This window comes from Xenopus tropicalis, chromosome 8 (genome assembly GCF_000004195.4).
Source record: "Xenopus tropicalis strain Nigerian chromosome 8, UCB_Xtro_10.0, whole genome shotgun sequence".
NCBI classification, from domain to species: Eukaryota; Metazoa; Chordata; class Amphibia; order Anura; family Pipidae; genus Xenopus; species Xenopus tropicalis.
Window position 1 is genome coordinate 108,362,894 of NC_030684.2, and position 8,141 is coordinate 108,371,034.

Below are 8,141 nucleotides of genomic sequence, written 5' to 3' on the forward strand. Positions count from 1 at the left end.
ATATTAATGTATGTATATTATTTTAAAGTACTAATTAATTATAATGTTGTGTCCTGCATTTTATGAGGCCTATACAGTATTTATAACAAATATTTTATAATGAAGAAATAAAGAGGATGATTGGAACATTTTTTACATTAAGCTTGGAACATTATTTACATTAACAAGAGCCATACATACTATATATATCTATAAGCTGGACATGGGCCAGCACTCACGTTAAATGAGAGCAATATTGCCTGGGTGCAGAATCAGATAATAATGTGTAAGCAAAGTTAATGTGAACAGAGATCCAGAGCATTGACAGCAATGTATCTAAGGTTGCTGATGACACAAGACATTGCAGGACAACTGAAACCTATACCCACATGTGATTTGTCATCCTACAGGGGGGCATATCAGCAAATTGTTACTCTGGGCAGTTAAGTGGCAGATAAGATTTATAAATACGCAAGGCAAATTGCTAATAAAGAAGCACCTAGCTATAATAAACTTAGCTCTGGCAAGCAATGCCTGTCAGCAGCAGGAATAGCCAGAATAGTATTGAGCTATATTTACAAGGTTCACAGGACAAGAGGGTAATACTGCCCCTTTACAAAACACTAGTAAGGTTTGGTGCTCAAAAGGGACATTACTGAAATGGAGAAAGTCCAGAGAACAACTAAACTGATAAAGGACATGGAAAGTCTCACTTAGGAAGAAAGTCAAGTGGGGATCATTTGCACTGCCAAAGAGTTGCTTAAGGGTGCATATGATCACTATTTATAAATAACAGGCCATACAATAAACTCTCAGATACCTTAGGATCCAAGTGTAGCCAGTCAGACTGGAAGACAGAAGGTTCGATGTTTAGTTTGCAAAGTTTTTCTACCCTGTGAAGTTGTGGACTTTTCTCCTTGAAGTTGTATTACTGGCAGATACAATAGATAGCTTTAAGGAGGGGTTGGAAAAGGGTAAATGAAAGCAGGACTAGCGAATTAGCTTTGGGTGGGTTTTTTTCACCTTCCTCTTGAAGATCCGATGGTTTAACTTGGGCAGAAGGTTGAACTAGATGGAGATGTCTTTATTGACAACAGAACTAAATAACATTCAAACAATAATGATTTAGTTCTTGATCTTTCTAACAAGGTCCATAAAAAGGTAACATTCGTATTACCAAAGAAAAATAATTCTGCCACTATTGGAAATAAAGTTAGTCAAACTGTCACAAATCTGCCGGACGCAAATAAAATTAGAAGTAACCTTGTGGCCATCGTTTATGAGATTTGTTTAAACAATCAGCTGGCGCAAATGGTGAAGTGAGAAGGAAGTTAGGTCAGTTGCACTCAAGTAGGCTACTAATTCATCATGTCACATTTTGCTCCTTATACAGCGTGTTATAACTGCCTGTAATCATCTATTTTAACAAAAGGAGTGTAATTTATCTTCCTGACCTGATTTTCTGAAGTCATTAAATAGTGATCGTGTCTATTAATATAAGTGCTGCCATGTTAACATTTTAAGGTGGAAGCATAAAAATTCTGGAGACGATGAAAGTGAAAATTCCTGATCTTAGTCAAAAAAGTCACAGAGTATCAGAAGGAGTTTTTTTTTTGAGAACAAGGGAATATGTGGAGTGAAAAAGATTAAATTACTAAAAGATGAGATAATTAAAGGAGAACTAAAGCCTAACTACAGAAGTAGGTAAAAATTCTACACATTTATGTTTAGGGCTTCTGTACCAGCCCAAGGCACCCACAGCCCATTAGCAGGGAAGATCTGTGCCCCCATAGATGCCCCAGTAGCTCCCAATCTTCTTTTCTGCTGATTCCCTGCACATGCTCTGTGCTGCTGTTAGTTACCAAGTTTAGGGACCAAGGCACACAATATACTGTATATATAGAACATGCCATGATATAAGGCTGATTAATAATTATTTCATTACATGACAGGTTATAAACCGGTGCAATTTGCATCAGAATGTAATAATCAGCCCTGTTAGCATCAACTTCTTTTACAGGTGAACCTCATTTTCTACTTGAGGATTTGTGACAACCCCTAAACCCAGAACACATTGAGCATGTGCAGAGTCACTGACACTCAAAAAATGTTCTAACAAAATCAAAGATGGCAAGCTGCAGAGCACAAGTTTGATGACCTGGATCATTACTGCTATAAGGCTGCTGAACTTCTAGGCTGGTACAGTCAGTTTAGTATATAATATACGGTATTATTAGTCATATTCTTTTTAAGGGTTTAGTTACCCTTTCAGCTGTAAGAGAAGAAGAGGGATACATTAGGTGGATTTTAAATACATAAGTCAAGTTTTGAGGAAAGAAGCAAATGAAAATACTATTGGGATACTAATAAGATACTATTTTAACTGATGTAGTTTTACCTAATCTCAGGTAATGGAGTATCCTGGCATATTTATGATCCAGCTGCATATTAATAAGGGCCCTTGGGACATTTGTGGCATGTGTTCTTATATGGAGCAGATAATCACTTTCCTTTCCTTGATGAGAGTACAGCTCATCAAGGGGTAAAGCTCTGTAAATGTGGTGGTACAGAAAATTGTTTGAGCCCCATGAAATGTCTGGCCATTTGCTCTATATAAATCACATGTGGATACTGTGCTTTGGATACTGAAATTGGAGCAAGTGCTGACCTACTTTAGCTATTTAATTCTATATATATATATATATGTACAGTATATATGCCTGGCTCAGCCATGTGGTTATTTGGCACACACCAGCCACTTAAACAATTTTAGGACAAGGACAGAATAAGATTAACATTAGTCGCCTTTTCAGGTGGAACGATCCCGATTTAGATCCCCTGTGGAAAAATGAGCCCGAAAAACGTCCCCACCCCTGAAAACGGTCCCCGGCTGTTCCTGTGGAAACAGAGCCAACCTCCAGCCAATCATTGCTATTCAAAGAAAGGAGGAAGGAAGGAAGGAGTGATCTTCCCCTGACCACCTTCCCCCTCCCAAGTCCTCCAGGGCTTATTTTTGAATGTCTGACTTGGTGAGGTCGCCAAGCGAGCGGATCTGCACCCGATATCCCCACCTACGGGTGGGCGATATTGGGGAGCGTTTAGGTAGAAAAAAAAATAATTTGATCGTTTGGCCCTGGGGCCAAACGATCGGATTATGTGGGCGGCAATGGGGCAGTCGGTTCGGGGACCGCATCAACGAGCCGATGCGGTCCCCGATCCGATTGGATTTTCTAACCTGGCCAATTGATATCTGGCCAATTTCAGGCCAGATATCGATCGGCCAGGCCCCTCGGTTCTGCCCCTACATGGGCCGATAAGCTGCCGAATCAGTCCAAGGGACCGATATCGGCAGCTATAATCGGCCCGTGTATGGGGACCTTAAGGCAGTGATCCCCAACCAGTGGCTCGTGAGCAACATGTTGCTCCCAGTGGTCTCAAAGCAAGTGCTTATTTTTGAATGTCTAACTTGGGGGCAAGTTTTGAGGAATAAAGACCATGTGTACTGCCAAACCGAGTCTCCTGTAGGCTGCCAGCCCTCATTGGGCTACCAAATAAACAATCAAAGCCCTTATTGGTCACTCCCTGGGAACTTTTTTCATGCTTGCATTGCTCCCCATCTTTTTATATATTTAAATGTTGCTCAGGGACCACCTGTGCTAAGAAAATAAATATTATAACCAGGGCTTTTGTTCTTTTTTAGAATCTTAAAAATGATAAGGCACCATACCAATGCCAAGTAATTACTAAAAAATGGCTCTAAATACCACAGCAGTATGGGGGGATCTACAAGACCAACTTGTCATAAAAAAAACAAATAAAATATATAGAACTGCTTAGAACTAACCCCCCCCCAAAAAAATTAAAAACTTAATAAATACCCGAGACAGACCAACTCAGACCTGAATCACCCTCCTTGTGTGTGGGTTTGGGGGGGGGGGGAGGTTGGCTAAAGCTCTGTGATTTGCTAACAGCACAGGAATAGCTAGATAGCAATTTTGCCTCATAGAAGTAATAACTTAACCAATCTTTGGAGTCTGCAGTAAGGTAAAGTCTGCAGAGAAAATGCACTGCAGACACATAATTTGACTTTTGATGAAAAACGTGATTCTTCGTTTTATGAAAAAAGAGGATTTTAGTTACAATTATTTACAGCCACAGGCTCAGCATGATGCACAATGTTGATTTGAATATGAATATTAAACCTTGCCTTGCTATTTAGCTGTTTTATAGTAAATAATATACGTCCTATTGTAAAATATAAGGATGTCATAATTCTCAGAGGCGTCCATGTCTATATAAAAGTGCAAACCTGAAGGCGAGTGCTTTCTTACAGGTCATGGAATGCTAAGGTAACTTCTAATATCCTCATATTTTATCACAGGGGGTACATTATTTATTGTATTACAAAAGTTTCAACGAGTCATGTGACAGAAATTACATCACTACACACCGATTATAACCAATGACATCACACAAGCACTGCTAATAAGGATATAAGTTACAGGATATTCATGGCTCTTGTGTATTATAAGACTTATAATTATACAGTGACATGATATAGTTATAAGACATACAGAAGAGGATAAAACTATTCAATCACTATCAACACCTTAATTAATAGAATGCTGCATATGATGAAATGTTGCCATTTATTAAAAGTTATTGGGCTCCACTGCAAAATCTATTTGCTACACCCAAAACTTTGAGGCAAAATCATCTGCTTAGCAGTGGTACAATGAAATAGTACAGGTCTAATGAAATTGGACTCCAAGCAAGGCTCACATTGGGTCATCTATGCTCTTGCATACACTAGCAGCCACTATGGTCTCAAACGTTAAAGGATAAGTAAGTCTTTTATTTTAAATCCCCTAAAATTACTCAGAATAACATACCTTTCTCCTGGCATGTAGATTCATTTTGTTTCTCTATTATAAGCAGCTGAACTGCAGCTCTTTTATTGACTTCCTGTGCTAGAATAAAGCTCTGCCACCTTTTGCATTCTGAGCACTCCTTAATCTCTCTGACTATGACGTGCCTACTTGGCATGCTCACTGCCTCTGCTCCAATTAAAATCAACCAGTCATGCGTAGTAGGCACCTGTTTGAGGTCATCATAGTTGGAGAGAGGAGTGCTCAGAAAGCAAAAGGTGCAGGGCTTCACCCTATACAAGGAAGTAACTAAAAGAGCTGTAGCTGAACTGGCTGTAATAGAGAAACAAAAACCTGAAAGCAGGAAGAAAGAAGTTATTCTTGAAGATGTACAGAGTAATTTTAGAGATTAAAAAAGGTTAATTATTCTTTAAGGGTATGTATGTTTGTATGTATTTATTTATATAGCACCACAGATGCAGTGCTTCATAAGCATAATCACAAACAGTGGTAAAGTTATTATATATTAGATACTGAGAATACATATATCAATGCTTATGCTTAGGTTACTTTAATACACAATTTGAAAGAGCTTACAATCCAGGGGGGAAGTGCATAGATCAAGGGTGTGTTACTGCAGCGGAAGACTAGCTAAATGTATTGTCAAAAAGGTGATTTTAAGGGAGCTTTGAGAAAAATGTTAGTGTGGAGGCTTTACTGATGAAAGGTGATAGAGTGAGGTTTTATGTAGAGAGACAGGAGAGAGATTTTAGTAGCAAGGTGGTCGAGAATGATTAGATGCCAGTAAAATGACAAGAGCAGTAGGGTGACTTGCAGTGGTTGGAAATGAGATTCTGCAAGAGCAGCTAGTAATACCAACTAGTAATATGTCACACTAGTCTATCCTGAAGAGGGCCTGGGCCAGTGTTAAAGCAGCAGAGTGGCAGAAGAGACCTTTTTTGCAGTGTTTCTTATAAGGAAGCGGCATACTTTGGTGAGGGATGCAATGTGGACTGGAGGTAAGAGAAGTGTCTAAGGTGACACCCAGAAACCTGCCTTGGAACACTAGATGCAAGGTGATATTGTCAATTGTGATGTTAAATGAAGGGAGGGGATTAGGTTTAGGTGGAAATTTAAGCAGTTCCTTCTTGGAAATGTTCCGTTTTAGGCATTGAGCAGTCACCCAAGACGCTACGTCAGTGAGGCATTTTTGCCTGAATCGCAGGGTTCAGATCGGGGAAGGAAAGGAACTGACCCTGCATTTTTTTTTTTATTAGGGGTGGGTATCCACAGGTGTTATTACTTTGAAGTGCAGTGGATATAATGGCATTCCAAAACATAGTAATGCAAGTGTTATGTGCTCTGTGCGTCTTTACAAAAGCATTCAGATCAAATATGCACGCAGAAGATTTCAGTTTTTATTTTTAATAACATTATTTTCCATTTAATCTGATTCTCCAAAGATTCAGTGATGGTACTTCTGGTTCAGTCTGCAGTTTTAGGGCAATGGGAGAGAGATTTTGCCTGCCATACTTTATAGTAACCGAAATTTATGGAGCTAAAAAGTCCAAAATTTACCACAGTTAACCTTACGAGACTTAAATGAAACACTGGAATCATGGCCCAACAGCAAAGGGTCATAGTATGAAGTCACTAGGGTCCTAGCTGGCCAGAGCTGTAAATGGCATTTATATACCAGAAAAACATATTAATAATTATTGGATATTGGTTCTATTTTGGTCGTAAACGCTTGGTGTAGACACAATGTTTTTGATAGTCGTGCCTAAGTGCTAACAGAAAGCTGTTGGTTTGGGAGCAGGAACACCTGGAAAAGCTTGGGAAATGAAGGGCCTGACTACCTTCAAGTACACAGAGAAGTAAAAAACACACAATAAATAATGGCAGATTTTATACTGATTCTTTTGTTACCTGGAAACTATTTTGTATTTCGCCCAAATTTTAATTAAATATAAGGATAAAAATAAGTATGCCACTAGTACATTTAGATTTCTTTTAATTTCAGTATTAAGAGCCAGCTGGGAGGGAACCAACCTTCCATATTGGATATGTCAGTTAAGGGCATTAGCTGAGTAGATGGGGAACTTGCTGACACTTATATTGGACAATCAGGTGCAGTAAAACAAGACACCAATACATATTGAAATGGCTGAAGCAAGCAACTGGTTTGGAATTTGATAAAATTCGAGATCCTCACAAAATGTCAGAACCTTGCTCTCATATGAACCCTAACCATTTTCAATCAAAAACCAAAAAACTCCCAAACCGGCAGTATTTAAGATTTAAGAGTGACGAGTGCTCTGAATGTAAGTTCCCTGCTGTGGTTTCTAGGGTTTCTGCTAGGTTTAGAATACTGCACCATAACACCTCCAGCCTGCTACAATTTTTATTAACATCATACTGATGCCTATGGGTCTGCACCCACAAATATAACCCCAACCCCTCCCTGTTTGATATAAGCTTATTCAGTCAGGCTTCTGTAGAAAAGGTACACAAATACTATCTGAATTGCCTAAAATAAATCCCTCACTTTGGTGCATTCAAAAGTGAAGAATTTTGGGAACTGCCAAGTCTCTCTGCTTACCACACTGGTACAGGTGTAGGATCCATTATCTGGAAACCTTTTATCCAGAAAGTTCTGAATTACAGGAAGGCCATCTCCTATGTCTCCATTATAAGCAAATAATTCTAATTTTTAAAAATTCTTTTTTTTCTCTGTAATAATATAACAGTACCTCGTACTTGATCCCAACTAAAATATAATTGATGCTTATTGAAGGCAAAACATTCCTATTGGGTTTAATTCATGTTTTCATGATTATTTAGTAGATTTAAGGTATGGAGATGCAAATTTCTGAAAGAACCCTTGTCTGGAAATCCCCAGGTCTCGAGCATTCTGGTTAACAGGTCTCATACATTTATATATTTATGGAGACATAATCATGAAAAGTCATTGGATGATCTGTTCTATAGCATATGAGAGTAAACCTGCAGTATGTAAGCTTTATTCTAAAGAATACAGGAAGCAGCCAGTACAAACACATGTATATACTTTGGAGGTCCAGATGGAACAAAGTTAAGCCTCGGCTGTTGGTAACATGGGCTCCCACACCACTCTGTCTGTACACAATGATCATGGCGAGTTTTATACCCATAAAAAGTAAGCCTCCCATTTTTAAGTAAAAGCATTAAAGTGGTGCGCCCCCTTGAAATTAACTTTAAGTATGATGTAGATATTCTAAAACAACTTGCAACTGGTCTTCATTTTTTTTTTTT

At 38.7% G+C, this 8,141-nt stretch overlaps 1 long non-coding RNA gene across 1 annotated transcript; it reads right to left on the reverse strand.

The window, feature by feature from the left end:
* Positions 1–4,060: 4,060 nt before the first annotated feature.
* Positions 4,061–7,532, reverse strand: LOC116406929. Its single transcript, XR_004219893.1, has 2 exons — positions 6,139–7,532; positions 4,061–6,097 (listed from the first exon to the last, which is right to left on the reverse strand). It is a non-coding gene; the product is annotated as an uncharacterized LOC116406929 (long non-coding RNA).
* Positions 7,533–8,141: the final 609 nt, after the last annotated feature.